Here is a 25979-nt window from a genome sequence, read left to right as displayed (position 1 = left end):
TGGGCGTAATTGCTTCCATTTAGAGGCACTCTTATGGATGAAGCGCAGTGTTATTATCTCCCTCTGGCTCCATCCACAACATTTAATCGCTCCTCGCGCTGATTTTACAAGTGTTTCTGCGCGTTTGCGCCCGTGTGATAGATGGAGTAGCCTCACCTCGCCTGTGCTTCGTCCAAGCTTTGGTCTGTGATAGTCATTATTTGCTGTAAAATGTCTCCGATGTCCTGCTTTCTTCCCTCTCCGTCCGTCCCCGCCGTGCCATCCTGCATATGCTGCGCCAGGCCGGGGTGTCCGGCCATGCCTACCCCGTGGGAGTGCATCAACCTCGGCTGTTCGTCCATCCTCGACCACGCTCCCTGCTGCCTCGTCTCCAACTTTCTTTTGGTTTCTGTTTATTAGATTGACACTGAGGCGGTGGTTTTGAAAGAAAGCGGAGAAAATATCCAGTGGAATTCCTCCGGATTCCTCTGCGCCTCTCTCTCTCTCTCTCTCCGTCTCTCCTTCTCTCTCAGCTCCGGCACTCCTCCTTTTTCCTTGGTAAGCTTTTCTGGATTTGGGAGGAGGGAGAGACTCAGACAAACCCTCTCTCTCTCACTGTCTCTTGGTGTCTCTCTCGCAGCTGGTTTAGGTGAAATCTGATCTGAATCGCTGCTTTTGGCTCTGCAGCCACTCCTGTGCTCCGCTGCAATAGAGAAGAAAAAGAAAAAAAAATTAAAAAGGTGTCTAATCTGATTAAAAGTGCAGCGCGTAAAAGCTGCGTAAATGCACCGGAGATTCTGGAGCTCAGAGGCTTCTAGCGCAGACTCAAGTTGCCCACAGTGGAGGCTTTGGAGTGGAAGTCAGCACCAAGTGTTATTGTTTAGCTTATGTCTGGTTACTGACTCATAATCAGAGTATGGATGGAGAAAAAAAAGCCTCCGCCCCTCGAGCCATGATTGGAGAAGACGCAGAGCGCAAGTCCCACCTCGCTCTTCTCCCCACACGTCAATCATCCTCCTCAGGAAGGTGGGACACTATAATAAACATAAAGAGATGTGACCGGGCCGGGTGGCAATACAGTGATGGATAGAGAGTGAATATGTAGCCTAATAAATAACTGTGAGTGGCAGCGCAACTCTAACCCTACAGGACAGCATGGTGGTGCCTGCAACACACACTCTGTCAGCAGCACCGTATATTTTACTGCTGAATATTTACATCCATGTAATCAGTCAAAAGGGATAAATAAATAAATCAGAGTGGATTTATTGGAGCGTGCAGCAGTTTGAGGGAAGCCCCCGCGCTGTGTCACAAACAACAAGCGGCCTTGATTCTTAAACTTAACTGACAAAGCGGGCTTCAACCCTGATTGATTACAGTCTGCTGTGATATTGGAGGCTGGGGGCATTTAAAGATGTCACTAAAAGCCGGGGTTTAAAATTCACATGGGCTGTTTTTTTTACGAGGCCACACGGTGAAAGAGTGGTTGGTGCTTTCACCTTACAGCAGGAACGTCTCCAGTTTGAGCCGTTGGAGTATCTCGTGACCTCACTGTATGGATTTGGTTTGTTTTCCTGGTATGCATATATATATATATATAGTACTAGGATTTCCTCCCACAGTACGAACATATGTAGGATTTGATTAATACCCATAATTGACCATAATTATTAGTGTTAATTGTTGTTTGACTCTGAATGTCCCAAAATTGCTGAGACTGGCTGCAGCCCCCGCCCCAGTGTTTGGGATTTAGCAATTTCTAGTGGTGACGTAAACATCACCTCACCATTCGCAGCCAAACATACAGCAGAGTAACAATAACAATTTTATAGTTTTGTGAAATTCAATTAAAATACTCAATTAGATAAAATAATAGATACTAAAGTAGATCATACTTCTGCCAGTGATTTGGGTTAAAAATAAATTAACCTTCAGCTCGCATTAAGGATTCATAATAAGAGCGTGGTGAATTCTAAATCTTAAAAATAGATTTTTATTTTTTCTTTTTTATATAAATGTTCTGAGGATGTCTCGGTAGAAAACAACTCAGACAAAGTTAGCTTTGAGTGAAGTGGTGAGATTGGCTCACTATTATAGATTATAAAACTTTAAATTAAGGCTGGGATTAAATGTAAGTATGATTTTAGACAATAGTCCAACTGTGAAATATTCCTATATTTCTATGTACAGAATATGGTGTCAAAGTTCGCACAGTGCTTTGGTTCCTCACAAATCATTGAGGTTGCAGCACGTCGTCTCGTCCTGTTTTGATTAACAGTTCCCTGAAGTCCGCCATTTCTGATAAACAGCGAGCGATCACCAGTCTCCACAGCTAAATGTATAACCTGATCCTGTGGGAAAATAAAACACTAAGAAATATCACTGTACCAACTGTCGTCTTATATGCCAGATAAATCTATTTCTATTTTTAGCACCTCCTACAGGATGGGAGCTCATGTACATGGGCTTTGTTTATGAGGATATAAGAAAGTTACATTTGAATCAATTAATGCAATTAATATTCTTTTCTAAATCTAAATTAGACAAAAACTGGATTCTTAAAATGCATGTAAACAATCATTTTCAGGACATAAAAAATTGTAATAAATTACAAATTTGAAGTTTGCACCAGTTGGACTGATTCATTTAGTCTATTTAGTAAAAAAAAAATATCTGGAGTTTTTTTCTGTTTGATAAATAACTACTAAAACAATGAGTCAAAACCAGATTGCACATTTAAACTTTTATGTCCATAGACCTAATGACTTGATACAGAGAAGAAAAAAAAAACAACTAAAGCTCATTCTTTATATTGCTGAGTAAAGCAAGTGTTAATTGCTGCTAAATTTCAGTGATAGTAAATAAATCTCAGCTCAGCACTTAGTGATCTAAACCCCATCATGGATATGCTGCAGTTCTGTCCCTCCGAGGCAGATGTGTGCTATATCCAAATGCCTCCTCCTCCTTTTACTGGCCGGACAGAAATCGATCAGTCAGTTTTCTCATTACGTGCTGAATAGGGAGGTAGGGCAGTAATTGTCACGAGGGGCAGGGTGAGGTTGAGGGTAGTGGTGGTGATAATGTCTGAAAGTCAGGAGCTGCAAGACTGCACAGCAAAGTGCCGTAATGAAAGTCTGCAGTCCGGCGGCCACCGTGCTTTTATTTCATTCTTTATTTAACAGGGTCATAATGACGCAGGGTTATGTTTGTGTAGTAGAACTGCTGGAATGTACAGAGAATTTCTCCTTTTGGGTCTCCAAAGCAGCGGATATAAATCCCAGTGCTGATGGGAGGTTGGCTCTTCAAATCCCGATCTATACCAGCCCCACATCAGTCTTCCCAGTCTGATTTGAAAATCAGGGCCGCATTGATTAGTGTGAAATATGACCTAAACAGCTCAATCTGTTGGCTCCATGTCCACATTTATTCCTCTCTAAACCAACCGGCAGAAATGACCTTATTACTCGCTTGTTTTTCCGAGAAAAGTGAGCACTGAGCGGAATAAATTAAACCTTATTTTTTTGGGAAAAACATACAAGTTGAGGCTATAAAAATGGGATTTGATTATACTTGTAGATTAACTCGAGGCGTAGAAATATTTGTAGAGACAGTGGATGTTTTTCTCCAGAAGTTTTTGGGTAGTTTTTTTTTTCCAAGACTTAAGATGTTGTTGTCAAACTTGTCAGTATTCCCAGAAGACATGTGAACTAGTTGAATGTGTTGGGTTGTGCGGTGTTCACCACTGAGGCTCTGCTGACAGGAATGCGTGGAGACACAATGTTAAAGATTATGATATGTGAATGGAAATTTGAGGATACAAAAAGAAAAGGTGGCACCCCGGATTTGCATTTTAACAATTGCGCATGAAATTATGTGAGTTAACCAGAAATATGTCATACATTGTTCATGAGACAGTATTACCCTACACTGTCTAACTACTTAATATACGAGGTTGTATGAGGAAAACAAAGACAAATATTTATTTATTTTTTTTGTTGTACCTGCAAATTTACTATTTATTTTTCACAGCAATAGTTGCAGAAAAGGACAACAAATGTTGTCCAACTACATCACACAGCACTCTGCTCATGTTTTGTATCCTTATAAATAGCACGATTATCTGAATTATACATGTTTTTTTAAGCCGGCACAAAACTATTGATTGAGACCAATAACTCCTCAGGAAATCTGTATTGATATTTTGAGTGGAGTGACATTTTACATGCTCACCAGTGATACTGAAGGCAGTAGTAATGAGGTAGCCTGGTTCTCTGCATTTGACAGATGCCTTTCCACTACAGATAATGTAATTAAATATTAACCAGTCAGCCTTGCACAGACAAAACATCCCAGGATTTTATTGCATTGGAAGGAGATAGAGGGATAAAAAAAAGGCCAATTAAAAGTGAGCACTGAAATGGCCAAGGTTTGCTAAAACTAGCAAGAAGTGAAGGGTTAGTCAAAGTATTAATGGGATGAAAAAACATGTAAAAAAAAACTAATGCAACTAAAGGAGTCTAACAATTAAAAGTTACCCAAGTAATAACTAGGATCTAACTGAAAAACTCAAGTCAGCCTCAGGTGCCATAAAGAACAACGTTAGCCAAAAAATAGTTTGACCACATTTGTAAAAAAAAAAAGGGATAGATACCAGGAGACAAAAAATCTTTTCAGCCAATATTGGCCCGAGGACCAGATTTTGAATACCCTTGTCTCAGACAAAACATGGTCTTTTGTAATTAGAAAAAAAAAAAATCATTAACCACATGGTCAGTCCAGCTTTTACAATCTGGCCATGTAGTTGTTATAGATTTTTGCCTAACAGAAAACGAAGGCTAAGAGGCAACAACCTCAGACACTATTTAGCATTGATAGCAGTTGAAGGTGTTAATGGTGTGACACGGGCCACAGGTTGAAGGAAGCCTAACATGAAAGTCATGATGACAACAAACAGTCCACTGTGCCACAGCCGTCACCGTCATACACATAGACGCATTAGCGGCCCATGATCTTAACAGCGCATCATTTGCCACACGTTAAACAGAATTTAGGTTCTACTGAGTCTCTAAAAGTTTTATGTAAAAGCACTGTGATGCAGTTTAAGAGAGTGAGCCTCCAAAACTCAACACCATGTAAAACAAACTTTAAGTTTTCAGGCTTTATTACTTGCTGACTCCACAGCACAGAGTGTGTTTTCCTATCTGGACCAGGGTCAAACAAGTCCTCCCAGAGAGAGCAGCGGGTCAGAACAGGGTAAGTTATGTATGAGCTAGGAACACACTAAGGGAGAGAGCAGGAGCTGTATGGCACATCTCTCCAGGAAGTAACCTTGATGAAAAATTCAGTTGTTTGCAGCTCCTGGCATCCCTCAGGCATGAATAAAGTAAGGCCCAGAAAGAGAGAGAAAAGACCTGGGCTCAGACTGAATCTACTCAGCAGCACAATGCTGAGGAGCACACACCGGCTATAGGAGATGGGCACGAATTAAACTTTAATCACACCTCAAATAGATTAAGCGACAGGAGCCAAGTCAGCAATTCCTGGCCCTGGCTCTGCCTCGGTTGACCATCCTGCTTTAAACTCCTGCTAAATTAAATACCCACAAGTTTCAGTTTCTTTGCACCTCACAATTCGCTTGTAGGCAAAGATACTTTAGAAAGCAAAAGCTGCAGAGCGGCCCAGTCATTAATGAGATATTACACATCGGTCGCCTCATTATATGGCGTCTCCAGAGGTTTGTTATTGCATTTCCATAAAGTTAGGGAGATTGTGAGAGAGCTATTTTTAAAGAGATTGTCAGAATCAGCACAGCAGGATTACCAGGCAAAATAACTTTTTTTCAAACTCTCACCACCTACGCTATACGCCCTTATATACTATGGATTTTTTTTTTCTTTCTTTCTGCAATGTGAGCCTTAGACCAAAAGTAGGACATGAACTTTAGGGATTGTCTACTTAAAAACAATGAAACGCAGCCATTTGCCTATACAACACAGTCTCACGTGACCATGACGTACAATATCACCAGTCACAGATTTCTCTTTGCAAAGATTAGTTATGGAAAAATATAAAATAATAATCTAGGAGATTTTTTTCTTTGTAGTTTTAATTTAGCAAAAAAAAAAAGCCAAATTAAATTTTATCTTAAAATGAAAAGTGAGGAACAGATGCTTTGAAAAAATGATGCAGTACAAACTTTGAATAAATTTGCCAAAACACGAGCTGGAATTTAACAGACAGGCTGAAAACTAGAGAAAATAGGACTCAAAGAAACCTTTCCAGAAATATTCAGAAGTTCTTCAAAGTGAATCAAATGAACTACAAATATTTATAGATATACTGTAGTAGTTTCTGAGTGCATTTGCTCCACTATATGTAAAACTATAATCTGTACTTGTAAGTGGACCACACATCAACAAATCCATTTGTGTCCAACACTTGTTGTGTTAACATTTAAAACTGTGTTCATTGGAAACAGTTTGAATATTTTTGCTGCCTTTCTGACTCATACAAAAACCACAAATATCAAGAATCCCTTTGGTTCCACAACAGTGAGTAACAGTCAACTGTAGGTCCATCTCTCACTCACCAGGTTTTTGAAGGCATTACTAGTGAAAACAGAACACCGCCATGGCTGGTGGAACCCTGTGGAGCGGCTGCTGCTGCTGTGAGAGAATTAATTTAGCAGGACGAGGAGGAGGAGGAGGAGGAGGAGAGGCTCTGTTTGCTAAACCAGTGCTGTGCGTGTAAGAGATGTCATCATGCTTTTGAAGCAAAACTGTTTAAAATGTTGCTTTTCTGCACTTTGAAAGCAATCTGAAGCAACGACTAAGAATAGTTGTTTCAAACTTGATAAATATTTCTCAGTGGTAGCTAGTAGTAGTTAGTGTCCAGTTAGAACTGGTTACATTGGACGGTGGTTTTTGCAATGACGAACATGCTATCTCTGAACTACTGTTACAGGTCAGTAATTAACATTAGGCTGCAGTTTCAACAAGTCTTATTTGAAACATGCAGGTCAGAATAAAGTGTTACTGTCAGTTGGCGGTTTATTCTTTTTCTCTGCCTCCCTGTGTAATTGTTCATCTTCCCCAGCGTGGTGTGATTTGACCCAGTTACCTTAGCAACACTCTATCTGCCGCACATCGTCTTGATGGCCATGATCCACCTGCCGCCTTTTCAGACCACATCTACTCTACGCTCTTTGTCCATTCGTCTTCACTTGAAGTTTGTATCACCGACAGTGTCCCTCTTCTTTTTCTTTCATCAAGCTTCGTCTTACTCCAAAAACACCTGAAAGAAGAAAAAAAATGTTAATGTTAGATATTAAAACAAACAAACAAAAATAAATAAATTGCAGAAAAAAGTAAATAAATGAAGCAATTGAATACAATGTATAGTGAAAATAAGAAAATCAAATAAAGTAAAATAAAATAACAAAATATAATATTATATACAATATATAATATAACAAAGTGGCAGAAATTAAGCCAGTGAACAAGCACCAAATCTGAAATAAACCATAAAAATTGGCAAATTATAACTTAGCTCTTACATTTTTTAAACCAATATTTAGAAAATATTTAGAAAAAAATATAAAATTTGATTTAACATACACATACAACATAACCACAAAATAGCTTCAACTTGGCCAATTGGTAGTTTTCAAATAGCCATAAATAAATAAATAAATGTTAGCAAAAAAAAGCTACAGATTAACCAAAAATATAGCTAAACAGTAGCATGAATTAGCCAAAATGCTAGGGAAATGTTAGTAGGAGCATTTATTAAATTACCTTTGGTTTGCTCCAAGACGGTCCAGAAAGATATTTTATATCTGTTAAAAAAACATAAAGCAGAAACAAATTGGTACCTGCTATTTTGAATTAAACACAGTTTAATGACAGAGGACAGTGTATAACTGGACGTATTGTATAGTAAAATGTAGAGAAATGCAACTGGAAGTCTGCCTTAAATAAAACCTGCTACTGTTTACAGTCTGTGATTTAGAAAATGTTGTTAAAGTATCTGAAACCTCTGGTGGAATCTCATACTGCACTTGTATGTTTCAGTAATTCTGTTTGATCACGCCGGCAGAACATAAATTATACATTATATCATAAATTATTATACAGATTTGGAGGCCGTGGGCTTCATAAAAACCTGTCCGAGTGCCATGACTGGCCCGCAGGAGGAACTTGGACAACCTGGAAATTTTCTGATGGCATGTCACCTGACCGTTGGCTGCAAATTCTGCCAATAGCCTTTTGCCTGATTTGTCACTGCATAATCACATGTCAGTGGAAGTAAATGATAGTAAATGTTTGTCATCAGAATGAATAGAGTGCTGGCAGTGGAAAAATCAGCCGACACCAACAATTATATCTTTAGTGAATAGAGTGATGCATCTTATCCTCAGTGAATGGATGCACGATGAATGGACACAGGAAAATACACGTGTCATTGGCTGACATGTCTCTGTTGATGTGGACACTGCCAAACACACAGTAATCAGCGGCAGATAATAAAAGGATGGAGGTTGTTCATTGTTAGAGGGGTTGAAGATGAAGTACAAACATCCTCCACTTGTTTAGTCAACAAATAACAAGGTTTAAAAAAACTCCCGACTTTCAAATTACAGTAGCACAAATTCAACAGATTAGAGGCAATGTTCTAGCAGCCGAACATAGCTGTGCATCACTTTAGTTCAAATCATCACTTTACCAAAGAGCTTTCATTTTCACTGGAGTAGAAAAGGGAGGAAAAAAGAAAAAAGAAATGCTGCAGTAAAGTCATGAAACATAAGGCAGACTTAACACATCAAATATCACCAAATCTTAGTTTACATAGAATTTTAGGTGGTTCTCAAACAGAGGTTCGACTCGAAGGACGCTCAGGAAATATGTTAAGGCAGTTTCTAAACAATTAAATTAAATGTAATTAATACTAAATGTAAAAACATTATATTATGTAAAAACACTCACATAAAAAAATCCCCAAAATATTTCCAAGTTAAAAATCCACACGTCTTAATTCTAGCCAGGACAACAAAAACAATGACAGTTTTTATAAATTTTTTATAAATAAGACAAGCTTTAGAACCAACTGTCAGGATTTAAATAATTCCACACTGAATACTTTTATATTTTTGGATGTTTGTTTTTAGAGATCATATTTTGGTAAATATTCCTCGTTCCGCTGCCATTATTCAACATCGTTTTTTTAAGATAAACAAAGACCATTGCTGAAGAAGAAGCTGGTTAAGATGGAGATTTTATGCAGTGTTTCTTTGTTGTGGGGAATAAAAAAAAAATTGCTCGTTTTACGTGAGAGGATTTGGCCGCGTCTTGTAGCCGATGATCATCCTCAGTGTGGAGGAGCTGAGTGATGCTGCGTGTTTGTGCAGCTGAGTCTTGGTCAGAGCCAAGGATGACTGATATGAAGGGCTCGACCTGTCACGTTGCATTTGACTTACTATCCTTGGAAGAGGATGAAAGAGGAGGCAAATGTCAAGTGATACAAGTGACACATATCCTACACAGAGAAGGATGGCTAGATGAATGTTTCACAATAAAACCTCGAACCCACCAGCCATTCTGGGGATGGCAGGTAGAAACAGCATAAGCTGATCATTTCCATAGAAATAACAGTCGGTGGTGGCACGCACAGTGTGCGGCAGCCACAGGATTTCCATGCCCTTTTCCGTGAGTGTGTCTGTTCTTGCTGCAGGGCCCCTGGAAGCCCTCAGACCTCTTGGCAAAGCGTGGGCTGTGCCTGGTAGGGGGAGATGTGACGGATGCCTCAGAGCCCGCTAGCTGCTCTGTGAATTTTCCCAGACTCATTTGCATTCATAAAGAGCCTACTCCTTGTCACAGAGTGTTTTCTTTTTTAGTCTGGCTCCAAAAATCCCGTGCGACTCCTGGTGGGAGTGCGCCGGGAAAATCCAACTGTCAAAGACGACAAGATGAATGAATCCCTGTGTCAGACGCGTGTGGCTTCAACGGTGACAGATGGAGGAGAGCTGTCCCTCCATCGATCGGCAGGCTTCATTTTTGAATGCATAAATCTGAATTTCGCCCCCTCCCATAATTACAAGGGGAACGTTCTTTGACAGCTCTCTGTGTTTGTTGATGGGAGTTTATGTTTGGTGGGCGGTGGCATTGACCAGGTGTTTTTTTTTAATATTTGATGTTAATTTTTTGATTTTCAATGAGGCACAGAATCCACCTGGAATAGCAGGTGGACGTAAGACATAATTAAACACGATTAATTTCCATATTCTCTCCTGGCACATCTGCTGTGCTTGGGTTTTCTCAAGCAAATCCCCACAATCCTTCACCGCATAAAGGACACCACTCCCGATGCAACCAAGCACTCTGACCTCTCCTGGAAGACGGGGCAGAGATGTCACGAGGAATCCTGGGCCTCCTGATGGAATATCACCCCAGGTCCACGCTTCCTTAACAAATTAATCCCATTGACTTTCCTCTGTGTTCCATCTGTGCTCCCATGACGTCATCAACACTTAAAACATTCCCAGGCACACAGTGCATAGTTTCAGGACCCTGTCAGTGGAGTAGAAACTACAAGCTACACAGACAAAGACATACTCCTCTGTACGTACAGCTTGGCTATTATAAAGACTTTGAGAACCACTTCTCCAGACTTTAATGTCATCATGAGCTCATAATAAGAAAAACCACTTCTCCAGACTTTAATGTCATTATGAGCTCATAATAAGAAAACAACATTTTTAAGCTCACATAATACTGAGATAAAGGTCTCAAATTTGATTTATGAGAGGAAACAGTGACAAAAAAAAAAACAAAAAAAAAAACATTCATTTTTGCAGTACCACCGAACCATGTGTTCACCTAGTCCTGCAGCTGTTACTGAAAAATTCTGTCTCCTGGTGACATTTCCCTCTGCGGAAGCCTTGTCTTTATGACATTTTAAGCCCAACTATTTTCTGTCCACACTCTGTGGTGTTTAACGATCAGATTTACCTCCAGCGTTCATTTGTCAATGCTGCACCTCGGTCCCTGTGTTCTACTCTAGGTCTGGTTTCACAACAGAACACAGAACCTAAGGTTTGTCTTGGTGTGTCTTCAGTCAGGAAGAGTGCCAACAATCACTCCAGATGGAACCGGCATCTCCAACATTGTAGAGATGCACACAGTGGCTCATCCCTGATGTGGAGATCACCGATCGTTCTTAACGTTGCATCAGATTCTGTAGGGTCTGAAATAAAAGTCTTTTAAGTTTCCAGACTAATCAGATCGAGACACATGTGTCTAATTATCCAAGTCCAGCAAAAAAAAACTGCCACTGACAATCTTAGAGCAAAAATATATCACTATGCAAAAGGCGCCCACATGTGCCTCCTTCTGTTTTCAGTTACTGAGCTGCCAGTCTGCCGTTAGAATCTAAATTCCTTCCTTCCCTCTTCTGCTAACTAGCTCCCTTGAGGTTCTGGCTCTTACCAAGAGTCGGATCAAACCGAGAAGCCCTGTTATTCCTGCTCCATGCTGGTGTATTCTCCCTGAAGTAACATCTGCATACTCTGTGTCCTCTGTCCAACTGCCTTGCTGCTACTGTACCCTGTCTCCTCGGTGACTGACTGACACATCTGAAAGTGATGGGCTGATCTCAGACCTGCTGGGAGAAAATTGCATCAAACCACTGAACCTGCTGTGCCAGTGTTAATGACTATCAGCTGTTTATATCTCCCTTCTCATTAAACATCAGTGATGCCAAAGCTGTTTTTTTTTTTCCAAAATCATAATCGGTTGCATTAAAACACTTGGAAATAATTTACTTTTTTTCAAAAACATTACTCATTCCTCCAATAACGTCACCAGACAAAACCTCACAACCATTTAGTTTTTGTTTGTTCAGTTACTAAAACCTTAGGAAGGATCAGCAGCACTCAGACACAACAGATTCACGCCCTCCCTCGCCTCGCTCACCCAAAACACCCAACCACTACTTTTCATTTATGGCTTTTAGCTGCATACACCGAGAACTCCAACATCTTACAAACCCTCACCGTGTTCTTTTCAGTCTCCCCACATCGATTGTGCATCAATTTTTCTTACACCAGTTTTCAAACCAGGACTGCAGGCAGCACCAGGAGAGGCCGAAGTCTTCCAACCTTTACAGAGGCCCTGGTGTAATGCAGCAGACCAGGGCTCTGAACATTGTAAAGTTGTGGAGATGTACTTACCTAATTTTTGCCTCTGACAAACTTTCCTCTGGCAGATTTCCATGGTTACTCCCAAGACGATTCCCCCGTCCTGGAAAAAAAAAAAAAAAAAAAAGGATATAAAAATTTTGTGCCTTCTGAATTTTGGGCAGAGTTTCATGAATTTTTGTGCATAAATAAGAGCACAGAAAAAAAGTGACTTTTTTTCTGAAAGGAGAAAAAAATCCTCTGGGAGGAGACTTAGAAAATATCCAGCATCGAGTGTTTTTTTTTTTTTTTTAACACAGGTAACTCTGTCCCTGGACTGCAGACTTCCTCTAACAGTCTTGGTTATCGGTAATTTTCAATGAACTGGAAAGCTGTTTTATGGCAGCATATGTGTGAGCTCAACCCTATCTGCACCAAGCAGAAACAGCCAGTTCTATCTTCTCCTCATTGACACAAGACTATTTGAAGCTAAAGGGAAATTCATTCTTACAGAACAACAATAGAACAAAAGATAACATGAATACAAATAAATATAAAAATTAAAGAAACTTTGTGTATAGTCAACACAGCCAGCTGACCGGAGAGTCAGCAGTGCATTAGACACACTGCTTCCTGTTTTCCAGTAAAGAAAATGTCAATTAACCGGAGCAGGACTGTCTCCATGTGTCAATAAACAAGCTAACACACAGTATGTTGGTTAGACGAGTCTGAAGAAAAATGTGACTTAGTGAGGTTTAAAGGCCTCTCTTTTACCACTGAACTAAGAAGAGCATATTCAGCACTTCTTCAGTTGTTCTGTTATATTCCTCGTATCATAACAGAACAAATCTTACAGTAGGATTTGCTCCGGTCCTTGTCCCTGATGTTAATAGCTCCAAACTGCTGACATTGTTGACCTACTTTAACAAACTACCCACGAGGACAGTGAGACACAGGACTGCAGTAAGAAAACACACCACGCTGGCTGACCAGAGTCTCTGACTGTGATCCTGACATGGCTGCATCCCTGGTACACACCATGGTTATTACTGGTCTGCACAACTTCAACGCTCTTCTCACTAGTTCCTGCTTCACGCACAGAAAACATACCCATAGATAACTGAATAAATCACAGCGTCGGTCCAAGAAGGGCCTGTCGCACCAAAAAACTAAATAAATACCTAAATAATACTGCAGTCTGCTTGTACACAGCGTGACAATTGGGACTGTTTAAAGCCTTATGGTCCCTTTGTTGCACTAGAACAACGACATTCCTCCAAACCGTGTCACCTGACAACAGTTTTTCTGCACAAAAGGCAATCACACTGCAGACCTTCACCTCAGTCACCTGCCTTATATTTATTGTGCACCTGTAACCATGTTTCTGTATCTGATCCTCAGCACATTTCCTTTTAGGGACTTACATCTGATGTATCAAGAAGTAGGATAAGGATTTGAAAAGGATTACGGCTGTGAGAGTATTGAGAGACACGTATTCACTTTCACAAAGCGCTAAGAAACAATTCACCAATTAAAAAAAAAAATAATAAAAAAACAACAATAATTTCTTGTGTCTAAAAACAGCATACACAGCCACACGTGGACTAATAAAAGACTTGATGCATTAATTAGGACTCCGAGCATGACTGGAAATGAGAGTCTGCACGTGCAAAGCAAATTAATTCAATTTATTTATATGTAAATATGAATATAAGAAGAAGAAGAAAAAAAAGAGCGTGTTGTTTTTCCACACAAAACAGCGGAAAACAACAAAGTGCGTTGAATATGAGCGACAACGATTTCCCCAACCTCAAAGAACATGGTGCAAGAAGAGGAAGATAAAAAAGGAGAACATCTGGTGAGCCGAGCTCGGTGCCAGAACAAGACAAAGCCATGTGTCTGGCAAACACATACCTACACACACACATACCTACACACACACACGCACGCACCTATTCATGCATGCATACTCAAACCTGCTCCACCCCCTAACTTGCAAACAAGCAAAAAAAAAAAAAAAAAAAACACACCCCACCTCGCAAAGTTAAAGTGGCACACATGCACAGTGGATTCATTGTGCCCACACGCACTGGGGCACAGCGGGGTGCAGATGCAAAGAAAGGAAACATAAAAAGCAGAAGTAGGATGTGACTGGAGAGTCCACCGTTCAGACAAGACTAATCTACATACTCAGAGGCTTAGAAGTGAATATGCATGAGACAATAAAATGATGTGCCTTGGAGCAGACCACCCGCTCCTTTAGGATTACCGAGCCCACCTCCGAGCCTTTTATCTTCTTGCTGGCATGTAATCAAGCTGATTCTGTGAGCACTGTCTGATGCTTTCACAGAATGAATTACACTTAAGAAAACCTAACCTGTTGAGAAAAAAGAAAGGATTATCTAAAAACAACAAAACAAACATAAATATATATCTAAATTCTCCTATTATAAAGACTTTTCTTGTGCCTAATCTTTCCGCCCGATTTTATTTGCAGTAAGTGGGAGTAACCGGCTGAAGGCTAGGAAACAAAAGATATTTGCAATAACTGCAGTATTAAACACAGCGCACTGATGACCCATCAAATATTGAAGAAATGTCTGCTGGATCCGTGAATTCACATTTCAGACAGACTTGCTCCAACACTGTCCTCAGCAATGAATGAATATTTCATTTCAGAAAATAGATTGGGCCTGAAAGGCACCATTACAAAACCCTGATGTCAGGGGGAAAACATTCTCCACTTTCAGTCGAAAGTTAGGGAGGAATGATAAGAGTCATCCATGCGAAACACAAGCTGATGGGGTAATGCATTGGCATCACATTAGCATGACTGTATCCAAGACAGTGTGTGTGTGTGTGAAAAAGAGAGAGAGAGACTCCAAAATACAACATTGAAAATTGGAAAATTCAGAGCACAGAGTTTTCTCTTCACCCATCAGCTGAGAAGAAACAAAAATAGAAATGTTTTAAACCTCCAACTGTCAGACGCAGCTGTTACGACAAATTTACACAATAATCTCACTTTAGATGCTAATCAGATCTAAGAAACATGAACTTTACAAACATCTACTCCTGTGTATCTGTGTGTAATATTCACCACTCAGCAGACTGTAGTGCTCCTAGTTATATTGCTATAACCACATATGGACCTCACTCCCACAGGAAATGAGTACGAATCCATTTTAGTGTCATTATTATTATTGCCATTTCTATGAGTGATATTCAATCAGTTGGGGCTGTTTCCTGACAGTTTAGAAATTATTGTTCATAATTAAATAATAAGTGTTACATGCATGAGTTTCACAAATATTTTCTATTGGTGAGTAATCCAACTGATGGAATAATAATATGGAAAAATGACAAGAAAATATCAAAACATATAACTCAAAATTGAGCTTAGCCTAGTAGCTCAACTATGATGAGAAGGACAGTGGAAATATTCACCATGCAGTATACAAACGCGGACTTGGGTCCGGAAGGCTTCAGGTACGAGTAACCTGATTAATTTCATCATCAAGTGACTATTGCTATTAAACATGTTAATTTCACACCATTAAAAAACAATAATAAACAAAGATATAGAGCCCGACATATGAAAATCTAGGTAAATAAATATTAAAAATTATAAGAAAACTTAACACCTAAAATTAAATTAAATGTTTACCCAAAAGAGCTAATAAATAAATGTTTAAAAGATACACAGTTTTTAGTCTATTAACTACTCATTCTAAGAACCAAAACAGAGGATCTGTTTACACCTCGGTATTTCACAGGATTAGACATTTACCTTGGTGCTTGTGTTGTTTTTTTAAGCAGCAGGAGGTTTTACCTTGACAGGATGAAACTCAACAAAATAAAATAAAATATGACTAGAAATATAATCATGAAAACAACTAAAAAACAGTGCAGTCTACATGATCGCAGTGTATAAGGTGGGGGTGGGGGTGGTGGGGTCGGGGGGACTCCAAAGATCCAGTGCACAAAGAGAGAAAATTAAAGCAGAGAGTGAAAGAAAACAGCTACAGCTACAGGATTAAGTGACCTCAGCACACTGGGCCCAGGTGCACTCAGTCACAGCAATCAGTTACCTGCAAGCAGCAGCAGCACACATTAGACACACCCATGGGATGACCTCATTCAGGACACACCACATGGGCCATCACCAAACAGATACTTCAGCACACAATCTGTTTCTAAATGTGTCGCTGTGCAGCAGGAAAGAAAGAAAAGAAAAGAAAAGAAAAGAAAAAAGAAATGCTGGTGTATTTGTCTTCATATTTATGCAGGAGGTGAAAAAAAGGTTTTTATGTGGTTTCAGTTTATTTTATCAAGAATAGATATAGAGTTTACATAAGAGTATACTTTTAAATATTAGAAAAAAATTAACCCTGATTTTTTTTAATTATACCTTTTTACTGACAGATAAAATAGTTTCAATGTGTGATTTTATAAGAGATAAAGGAGATTTGAGAAGTTTTAATACTATATATCTGCAGATTTGATATTTCAACCCACAACCAATTTGAATCCCCAGCAAATTTTTTAACCAAACTTTTTTACAACAGATTTTAATCTTGCATCAACTGGTTATTTGAACTAAACTAATATTCGAGGATTTTGATCTCTATCCCAAAGATTTTCAACAATTATATATATCTATACAAACAGGATGGAATACACAGACTTCACACAGCTTCCAGTTATCCCTTGGTAACAACAGGAGCCACCTTGAAACAGTCTTTGTCATGTATGTCAAACTGCAGAGTCTAAGCCTAAGGCAGAGGTCGTCCCCGAGTAAGGACACTGGGAAAATCTTTGCTTCTCTCACACTCTTGAATTTTCTCTCCACAGAAGCAGAGACAAAGTAGAGATAGCAGCCGCAGACAGAGATGTCCGTGGTGTGGAAATAGTTAAAGCCATAAAGACGTACAGTACCACAGCCCTGACCCTGTGCCCCCCCAGGTATCCCCCCGCGCAGAATTCTTATTCCCTACCAAACTGACAAAGTGTTTTTAATCTTTTCTTTGCCTCTCTCCTGGAGATTGGGGAAACAAAAATCAATAGCTCCTGGCAGGCGATCTAGCAGGCCGGTGAATTACAGGGTCTGCACTGCAACCAGAGTGCTGCATCACAGGGGCCTTGGAATGAGAGACCTTGGAAAAGGCATCAGAGACACAGAGGTTGCAGGGTCACTCTGGGTCCGCAGTCTGAGGAGCAGGGTATTTACTGCCTCGGCCGGCACCGACCGGGATGAAAAATAACTGCCATCCAGCACAAAGAGAGGGATGGCTGTGGAGAGAGAGATGGTGAGAGGGAGGCAGACGGAGAGATAAAACAGAGTGAGGAGGAGAGAGTGAGACAGAGAGGCAGTGGGGTGTATGTGAGCAGCTCAGGTCTTGGGAGACTTTGCTGTGATTTGTGTGTATTCACGCCATGTGTTGTGGTCACTACAGGTATGAAGTCAAGCAGGAGTCTTGAGTTTTAGGTTTTTTTTTTTTTTTTCGTCCTCCCCTCGTTCTCCCAAATGGGAAATGATTCATTAGCATTTTGTGATTTAGCACGTGGCAGCTCTGACCGATCAATATGCATGGGCCCATCTGTCAATACGTGATTTCTGCTGGTAATTAGCTGATGTGGGCCAGTGGTTGTGAATATTGCCTGGCGACTGACAGCCTGGTTGTTTCTGTCATCGCTGAGAGTGCACAGGTGGCAGCAGCAGCAGCAGCAGCAGCAGCAGCAGCAGGAGCAGCAGTAGCAGCAGCAGCAACAGCAGCTCACTCCTGATCAATACTGCGCCTTCAGGCCTCCAGTCAGCTTCACAAAGACGTTCTGCGGCAATTCAAGATTTCCACTGCTTTTGATTTGCAAAAGGGATCCAGACTTATGCAAACAAACGCAAATTCTTTTGATCGTGCCACATGAATAGCAACAACAAAAGACCGAGTTTTGCATAAACCCATAAATTAAACGGGCATTTTTCTGTAAAAAAAAATGTTTTTCTTTGCAGAGGTGGAGGCTGCATCTCGGGCACCTTTGAGAAAATGTGTCAGATCACTCAATTATAACAGCAGCAGACAGCTGGCACGAAGACAATTAGGAGTGTGAAAATGATAATGATGATGAGGGCGAACCAAAATTTTTAATTGCTTTGTTTTCAAATCAAGGCGTTATTTACAGAGCTGCAGTGTGCAACCTCGGGATTTTCACAAAACTGAAAATGAAAACAAAAATTTCGGCGGCGGTTCACTGACGAGAGGTATTTAAACACAGATGAAATCCTCATGGTTGAATGGAGAGTTTAATGGCCCACGGTCTGAAAGCCACATTTCTAATCTTGGTGACCACTGGAAACGCTTTGACACTACATTGAGTTCAGCCATTCACGCTCATGTAGTGAAGACACGGTCTCGGATCAGACACTCCAGGATGAATGTCAACACACTGCACTGATGGTCGTAACGTGTTTAATTGTTTGTTAATTGAGAGAAGGTTGCAGTGTCTGGAAAGAATGGGATAAGGAGATTTGATTTTTTTTTTTTTATTTAAAAAAAAGTAAAGAAAGAAGCTAAAAAGATACATTCTGGGTTTAATATTATGTGTGTGACTATTGTAAAAATATGCGCAAAAAAAACCCAAAATGATCACAAAACATACACAGCATACAAATACCATTTAACAGAAGTCCGAGCTCACACTTAAGATCTGCATACTCTATTCCCCCAACTTAACAAATGTACGTAGTCCCAGGACTCAATCATGGGTCACAGCCCCGTCAGTTGAGAAACACTGTCACACACCGCTGTCTTATAAACCATCTGTGGTTGACACAAAGCATAAAATATCACGGTCATCTATCTTATTCGGCGGCTCTAACAGGACAGTGACAAATCTAACTGCAGCACGTGGAGAATATCCAGACAAAATCACACTTTATTAAAACAGACACCACTGCTGTAGTCGAGATTTGCAAGGAATGTGATATAACTGAACCATTCAGCACTTTTACACACAGTCAGTCAGACAGTCAGTCAGACAGTCAGCTGAAACAGCAGTCAGACAGTCAGTCAGACAGTCAGTCAGACAGTCAGTCAGTCGGTCAGTCAGCTGAAACAGTTGCCAAACCCAGGATTTATCTTTGTTTTACTATTATAAACAGGGCGTAATAATGGATTTATTCAAATTATTTTAAAAGAATACATCTGTCAGATTCAGAACTCATTTGGATTTTGCTCCATTTTCAACGTTTGATGATTTGTTCATCACTGTGTAAGTACAGGTGAGGGAAACAAAAACAACATGATCCCCGGTGACAACAACACATACTGGCAATCACTGACATGTTTACATGCTAAAAGAAAGTTGAATGTTGTATTGTGCTAGTTTTTAATTAATGTTTTATTGCAGTTTCTTTTGAATTTTCTTTTTTTTTTCTCTACAGGAATGAGTAAAAAACATCTAAGAAAGATATACAATTATAATGTCCATAACATATTAAGACACATCTTTGTGGGGTCTCAAACATCATTTACCATTTACTTACTAGCTTTGAGCAGTGGGGTATTATTATTATTATTATTATTATTATTATTATTATTATTATTATTATTATTATTATTATTATTATTATTATAACCCAGGTGGTCCTCACACTATGTGTTCAAGTTCATAAGTTCAGTGAGAGAGAAGGCAACAGCAGTGGTGTTGTAAACCCCTGCAGAAAGATGCTTCTCTGTCTCTCATTGGTATTTGCATATTGGATTGTTTTCTGGGGAAAATGAGCTGTAGAAATTAATTCAGGATTAATTGGTGCCTTTATCTCGTTAGGACAATCTAATTTAGGGGATGATGGAATTGTTTAGACTCCCTTTTGCATAATTGGATTGCGGTGAATGGCTGTCATTACCGTCTTTTTAGCATCATCTGTGGGCCCCCTCTCTTTTTCTCTCTCTCTCTCAGCCTCCCGTGCTCTCTCTCTCTTGCCGGCCCCAGACTCATAAAGAGCGATCATGTGTTACGCCAGTGTTTTGCTAACCCCTGGAACACACCAGCCATGCTGCAAAAGGCGAGCATGTGGCTAACCGCACAGCAGTGATTAACTCTCTTTTCAGAGCCATTAGCATTAGAGTGAGCGGCACGCTGTTGAGGAGATTTCACATGAACACATAAGCATGTGGCTAACAACGCGGCAATCATCGACTGGCAGAGACAGTGATTAGTTTTGAGCCTGTCATATTGTTTTTTTGTTTTTTTTTCCGGGTGGAGCACTAAGGACCATGATAGATCAATGACAAGGACACATTGGGAGTTTTGAAAGAACCCCATTGTTCAGCCTTTCCTTTTTTTTACAGTTTCTTTCACATAAAGATCACATAATAAGAAGCTTAGACATGGACAAAGAAACTGCCATAAACTCAGACACAATATAGATGTTTGTATAGCAGTCTTGTTATGAGTCAACATGTAAACCACCTTGGTTATAATCCCAAAAGTCAGCCTTAGAAAACTTTATTGCGAGAAAAAAAATCCATTCAACAGGAAGCTGGACATCTTGAAGTTTGTGGTAGTTTCTGATTCACAACTTTCAACATCCTCAAGAGGATTCATCAAAATATAATCTTAGGACATGTGTGATCAAAACAATAATACAGATTCCAAAAATGTAGCCTGGTGCATCTATGGAGTGTGAATGATTTTCTACTGCCATGAAGTTTTGACATCTTCTCCAAGAGGAGTTTTCTGACAATGACACATCAAAGGCTCGTCTCGGCGAGTCCAGATGAGTCCAGGCACGGAGACAGCCATGTGTGAATATTGCGAGATGATTTGTAGTGCAACTGTCTCCCCATAGTTGTCACCACAAGTGCTACAAATATGTCTCACATTTTCAAAATCTGTTCCTATAGGTCCCTCCACCCACCCCCTCAAATCAAGTGGTTTAAAGGGCTTTTCACATTTTCGGCACTGACCCAAAGTCAGCTAAGACATATAGTATTGTACGATATTGTACTATATCGTTTTATACTATACTAAACCATAACATCCTACAGCCTTCCACAACCTTACTATACTACACAGTACAGTGCCATACTACAATAAAGCCTACATACCATACCATACAGTGCCATCAGATGGTGCAATATGATAAAACTTTCTTTTCCTACTTTGTCAAGGTAAGGACTGGCAGCATCCTTTAAACTCATTCCAATCTGTACTACGTTCAGAGCAGTGTCCTAGGAAAGCTGAAAAGTTCCATTGTTACTATTAAAAGTATAATCCTCTACATGTGGAAGGAGGTCACTGTCTGCTCTCCTTTTTTTTTGTTTTGATTTTCAGTTCTGAGAATATCATCTGACTCCCTCCAGATTCAGACGTGGCATCTCAAAATCTCTCATTGCTTTCTGAGAAGCTTTTCTTTTCTTTGACTTGTCCAGCACATTTCCAACACATTTCACCCTTTCATTATTTCCACAATATCTCTGAGACAGCTTGCAGTGGTCTGTTTTCTTTTTTCCCCCCACCGTGGAATAAAAATCAATAGGAGTGAAGCAAAGCTCATGTTAAAGATCACTCACTGGAATACCTGATCTTCTCACTTCAACAACATTGATGTAACTATGGAAACAAGTTCACACAATGAACAGGGAGATCTCCTGACAAAAGGCTTTTTTATATCTCTTCCAGTCAGTTACCATACACTGCGATGCGAGAGCTTATATTTGCTGCTCCCTGCTATGATACCATCATCATTTTTCTGAAAGCACAAATTGTATAGATATTATTCCGTGGGCCACTCTCTGGTAAACAAGGCAGAGTGAAATCTAATCTGTGGTGCTGATACTCTGGCTGTGCCAGGCTAATTGAGTTGATGTAGTCTGTCCCCGGAGGAGCTGGACATACAGTAAAGACAGACTCTATCAAGTCATATAGCTCACATATACTGTGCTTAGTGGAAGTGACTGTCTTTACTGCATTACAGTTGACAATCAGTCCATTGACTGTACTTACAGTCAGGTCAAGCTATGTTAAAGCATGACCGGGTCATGTGACTGCACTGCTGTCTTTGTCTCTGTTTGTTAGCTGAAGAGGAGAGTTAATTAATTAACAAAATGACATGCACTTCTGCTGCAAAGGGTTACGATAAGTCGGGTCCTGTGGCACCCTTACACTCTTCTCCAATTTACACCTTAGCTGCTAAGTAACTTTAAATTAGTAGTGATACATGTATTAGCTATGAAACAACTGCGGTGACATTTAAAAAAAAAAAAAAAGTTCACTCAAGATAATATGATAATATGTTGTGTCTTCAGGAAACTAAGCACCAGCCAGGAGCACTCTGTTACTGTCACTTACAGTTATTGTAAATTAATGTGACATTTTAAGAATTATTTTTTTTCAAAGATCATGCAGCGCTAATGGGTGGGATTTCTTTATTATCCTCGGGACATAACTTTTTATCTTGGGGGAGGCAGCGACAGAGGGAGGTGGGCGCAGTTTGGCTCTGTAACAACTGTACATGCTTGTGTTTTTGTTGTCAAATACACATTAAACATGCTATGTCTTATTGTTGCAAAGCTATACTACTGCAACATTGAATCATTGTTTACAGTTGTAAGCCAAGACCAGCTAGTGCATATCTGAAGCTAATATTTAGCACGTGATAGAGCTAGAAATATGTCCTGCTGCTTGTGATGATGGTGGGTTTTGTTTTTGAGACAAAATGTTGACAATGTTGTAAGGTTGCTTGTAATATTTACAGATTGTGTCCAATAGTGATCAAACAGTCATGGGTCAGTCAGTTGTCCAATAGTGATCAAACAGTCATGGGGACCAATGAGGAGAATGTGCAGTTGTGATGAAGAACAGTTTTATTATCTACATGTAGTGTAGTCTGAGACTCAACCACATATTTAGTGAACTGGTCTGTTCTGGCAAAAATGTGTTTATCAACATTTAAATTTGACAACATATTTACATATACATTTTTTTAACATGTGGCAGTTGACAAACTGACACCATGAATTATTTTCGACTAATGTCATGTTAACACTCTGTACGGCAGCACAATCTGATCATTTTGCAAAGCGTTATGGGGAATAAACCGCCAAAAAGGAACATAAGTCTACGTTGTCCTTTCTTATGTCTGCTGTCATTCTCTATGCAACCCACCGTGTTCACGGTACATACCATGCCAGGCTTTTGATGCATTTTATCCCCCCCTCTCATGCTGTGCCATTTCTATTCTTTGCATAAATGCAGTCTAACAGTATTAAGAATTCATGCATGTTGGGGAAGGTGGTGCCTGTCCTTCAGGGTAAGTGTCAGGCCTGCGTGCGGCACAAGAAAAGCCCCGGGGAGAGGAGAACATTAGGATCCATCAGCCTGACAGACAAATCATTCTCTCATGTAAACATAAATATGAGGGTATGTTTCCACTGCCATCCCACTATCTGTTGCTAGGCTACCTTGCATTAAGCAGTGTAGCTGTCCCTGTTCATTTTGCTCCAGGGATTCCTGCAATACCATCATATAACCTGCTGAGTCTTAATGAGAAGGCCTGCTCATATGAGTGGATATGAACAAGGCGAGATGAGAAATTTATTCAAGACACTGGAATTCAGCTGTCTATCAGTGTAGCAGCCACGCAGAAATGTTTATAGATTTGAAGTGGTTTTGGAGGAAAAAGAGAGAAATCTCTCTCGGCCAAAACGCACCAAAGGAAAGAAAAGGTCACGATGGATCAACACGCACACGTATGCACACACCCGCGGTAAATAATACGTGATAGTGAGCTCCATAAAGGTCATTTGTCGCTGAGAAATCACTGATCCCCTAATGCATTAACAAAGTCAATTAACCATTCACTCACAAAGAAGAAAGGAACTCATCTCCAGTAAGAAAAGAACACTGAGCAGCGTCCAAGCACCCCCACAATTACAACAACTCTGCGTTGCCAGATAATTATGTGAGCCATACATGTGCAGAGAAAGACGGTGGAAGGCAATGGTCACCGAGAAGAAAGAGCCGCGAGATGAGGGAAAGGAGCGCCAACAGCTGGTTTGAATAGATTGTGTGTGGGATGAATTAAAAAGTTGAACCTTTCCCTGGCCGTATTCAGATGTCTGCCTCTGGGTGATTAATCACGGCCGTCACAACCTGTAATCCCTTTGAATGGGAAACAAATGCAGCCACTGTCCTCTCTTCTCCAAAGCACACGGGGCCCAGGGCCACCAGCCCGGCTGCCTGTGGTCACAATACCTGAACCACAGAAGAGGCACTCTGGGGAGAGTGGATGTGTGGACACACTGTAATCTGCTCCAAACATGAATGGCTGAACAAAACCCTGGATTTCTACTAAATTGTATGGCACCCTTTATTGGTTTTGTGCCTGTTCTTTGTATATTACAGTCCGAGAAAGAGGCTTCAGGTCCGACTGGTGAAACACAGTGCAGATATAACGCTCACATGCGCACATTTATTTATATCTACAGCCGCACAAGAAATGTAGTCCTAACCCTTAACACGACCAGTTGATCAAATTTTAATTACATTTCCCATCTTCATCAAAACTTCACCTCAAACATTAGGGTTCAATCTAATTAGGAACAGAAATTTCTCTCTACTACATATAAAAACTACACATATAACAGTCTCAACAATTTGTCCTAAATAGCTTACAGAAAGAGCACACACACACACACACACATATTTACACACACACACACACATACCTGGGTTTAAAGAGGCCTGTGTCTGGATTTCAGCTGAGCGTTTTTCTCTCCGACTGTTAGCGGTCCTTTGTGCTTGCAGCTGCTTTACTCGCTGAACTTCATGTCACGTTTCTCCGCGGCGGTAAACAGCTGATCTAGTTTAGAAAAAGACAGTGAGAAAGTCAAGAGGCAGCAACATTAAGAGCCCAGGAGAAGAAAGTGTGTCATCAGCATGAAAATAGAAGCCCGCTAACGAATTCCTAATCATATCCCGCTTTTCCTCTAGAGGCCATGCTAAAGAGGTTAAAACACCAGTCGGTAGATGAGAATATGTGGCGCATTAGCCGCAGAGATGTTCCCTGGCATTCCAAAGGATTTAGAAGTTGAATTCAGAGCCATCTCTTGAGAACCACAGCAGAGAAGTGTTCTCTGTTCAGCCGTGTATCCTTTCTGTAAATGTTAAAAGCCCAGCAGAGAGTCATTTTCCTGCAGTTTCTAAGACGAAGTGTGGGTATTAGAGCTGCTCACCACCTTCATTGTCAGTCAATCAAGGAAAATATCATGAAAGTGAAATGTGCCACTTACACATTTAAAGCATCAGTCTTGACTGCAGCGTGACTGAACAATGTAATATCTGTGTGGCGTCCTATGGCTAAGTTAAATAGTGCAAACGGTTGCATCTGGATTTTAATAACACGTATAACCGGAGACTAATGGCCTAAGTACAGCTCTGTGTTGTAAAAGTAACAATCTTACAGTAACTATCCATAAACACATTGGCAGGAAAATCCATTTGGCTACACAAGCCTGTCTATTTCTGCTCCTGTAATTGGTGACTAGCCGCATTTTATACATAGTTTGCCGTTAGCAAGATACACAACAACAAGTTGTGAACCAATTACCTTAACAGCATTACGTAGTGTACACACATTGTTAAATTTATTTATTTTGACAAAATTGTTGTTTGTAGTAGCAGTATGATTTCAAGATGGACAAAAGGTCAAGCAATGTTCTGATTAAAAAATTACTAATATTGCTAAATATGGCTACCCATCTGTAAATATCAGGTTGTCACTTTTTGGTTTTAGCCAGCCATGCTGTACTCTAAAAAAGTAACC

General features: G+C 40.1%; 2 long non-coding RNA genes across 3 annotated transcripts; both read right to left on the bottom strand.

Moving 5' to 3' along the window:
• Window positions 1-369: 369 nt before the first annotated feature.
• LOC107990168 (uncharacterized) lies at window positions 370-1520 on the bottom strand. Its single transcript, XR_001761749.2, has 2 exons — window positions 769-1520; window positions 370-682 (listed from the first exon to the last, which is right to left on the bottom strand). It is a non-coding gene; the product is annotated as an uncharacterized LOC107990168 (long non-coding RNA).
• Window positions 1521-6682: 5162 nt separating this feature from the next.
• Window positions 6683-25351, bottom strand: LOC112486306 (uncharacterized). 2 transcript variants are annotated; one of them, XR_003048725.1, is made up of 4 exons: window positions 24883-25351; window positions 12206-12275; window positions 7776-7816; window positions 6683-7272 (listed from the first exon to the last, which is right to left on the bottom strand). It is a non-coding gene; the product is annotated as an uncharacterized LOC112486306 (long non-coding RNA). The 2 variants fall into 2 exon arrangements; XR_003048726.1 differs by lacking the exons at window positions 6683-7272; window positions 7776-7816 and adding an exon at window positions 10693-11634.
• Window positions 25352-25979: the final 628 nt, after the last annotated feature.

The sequence above is a fragment of the Cynoglossus semilaevis genome, chromosome 20, assembly GCF_000523025.1.
Source record: "Cynoglossus semilaevis isolate Cse_v1.0 chromosome 20, Cse_v1.0, whole genome shotgun sequence".
NCBI classification, from domain to species: domain Eukaryota; kingdom Metazoa; phylum Chordata; class Actinopteri; order Pleuronectiformes; family Cynoglossidae; genus Cynoglossus; species Cynoglossus semilaevis.
The sequence above is the reverse complement of the archived record's forward strand: the minus strand, read 5'-3'. Positions and strand labels throughout refer to the sequence as shown.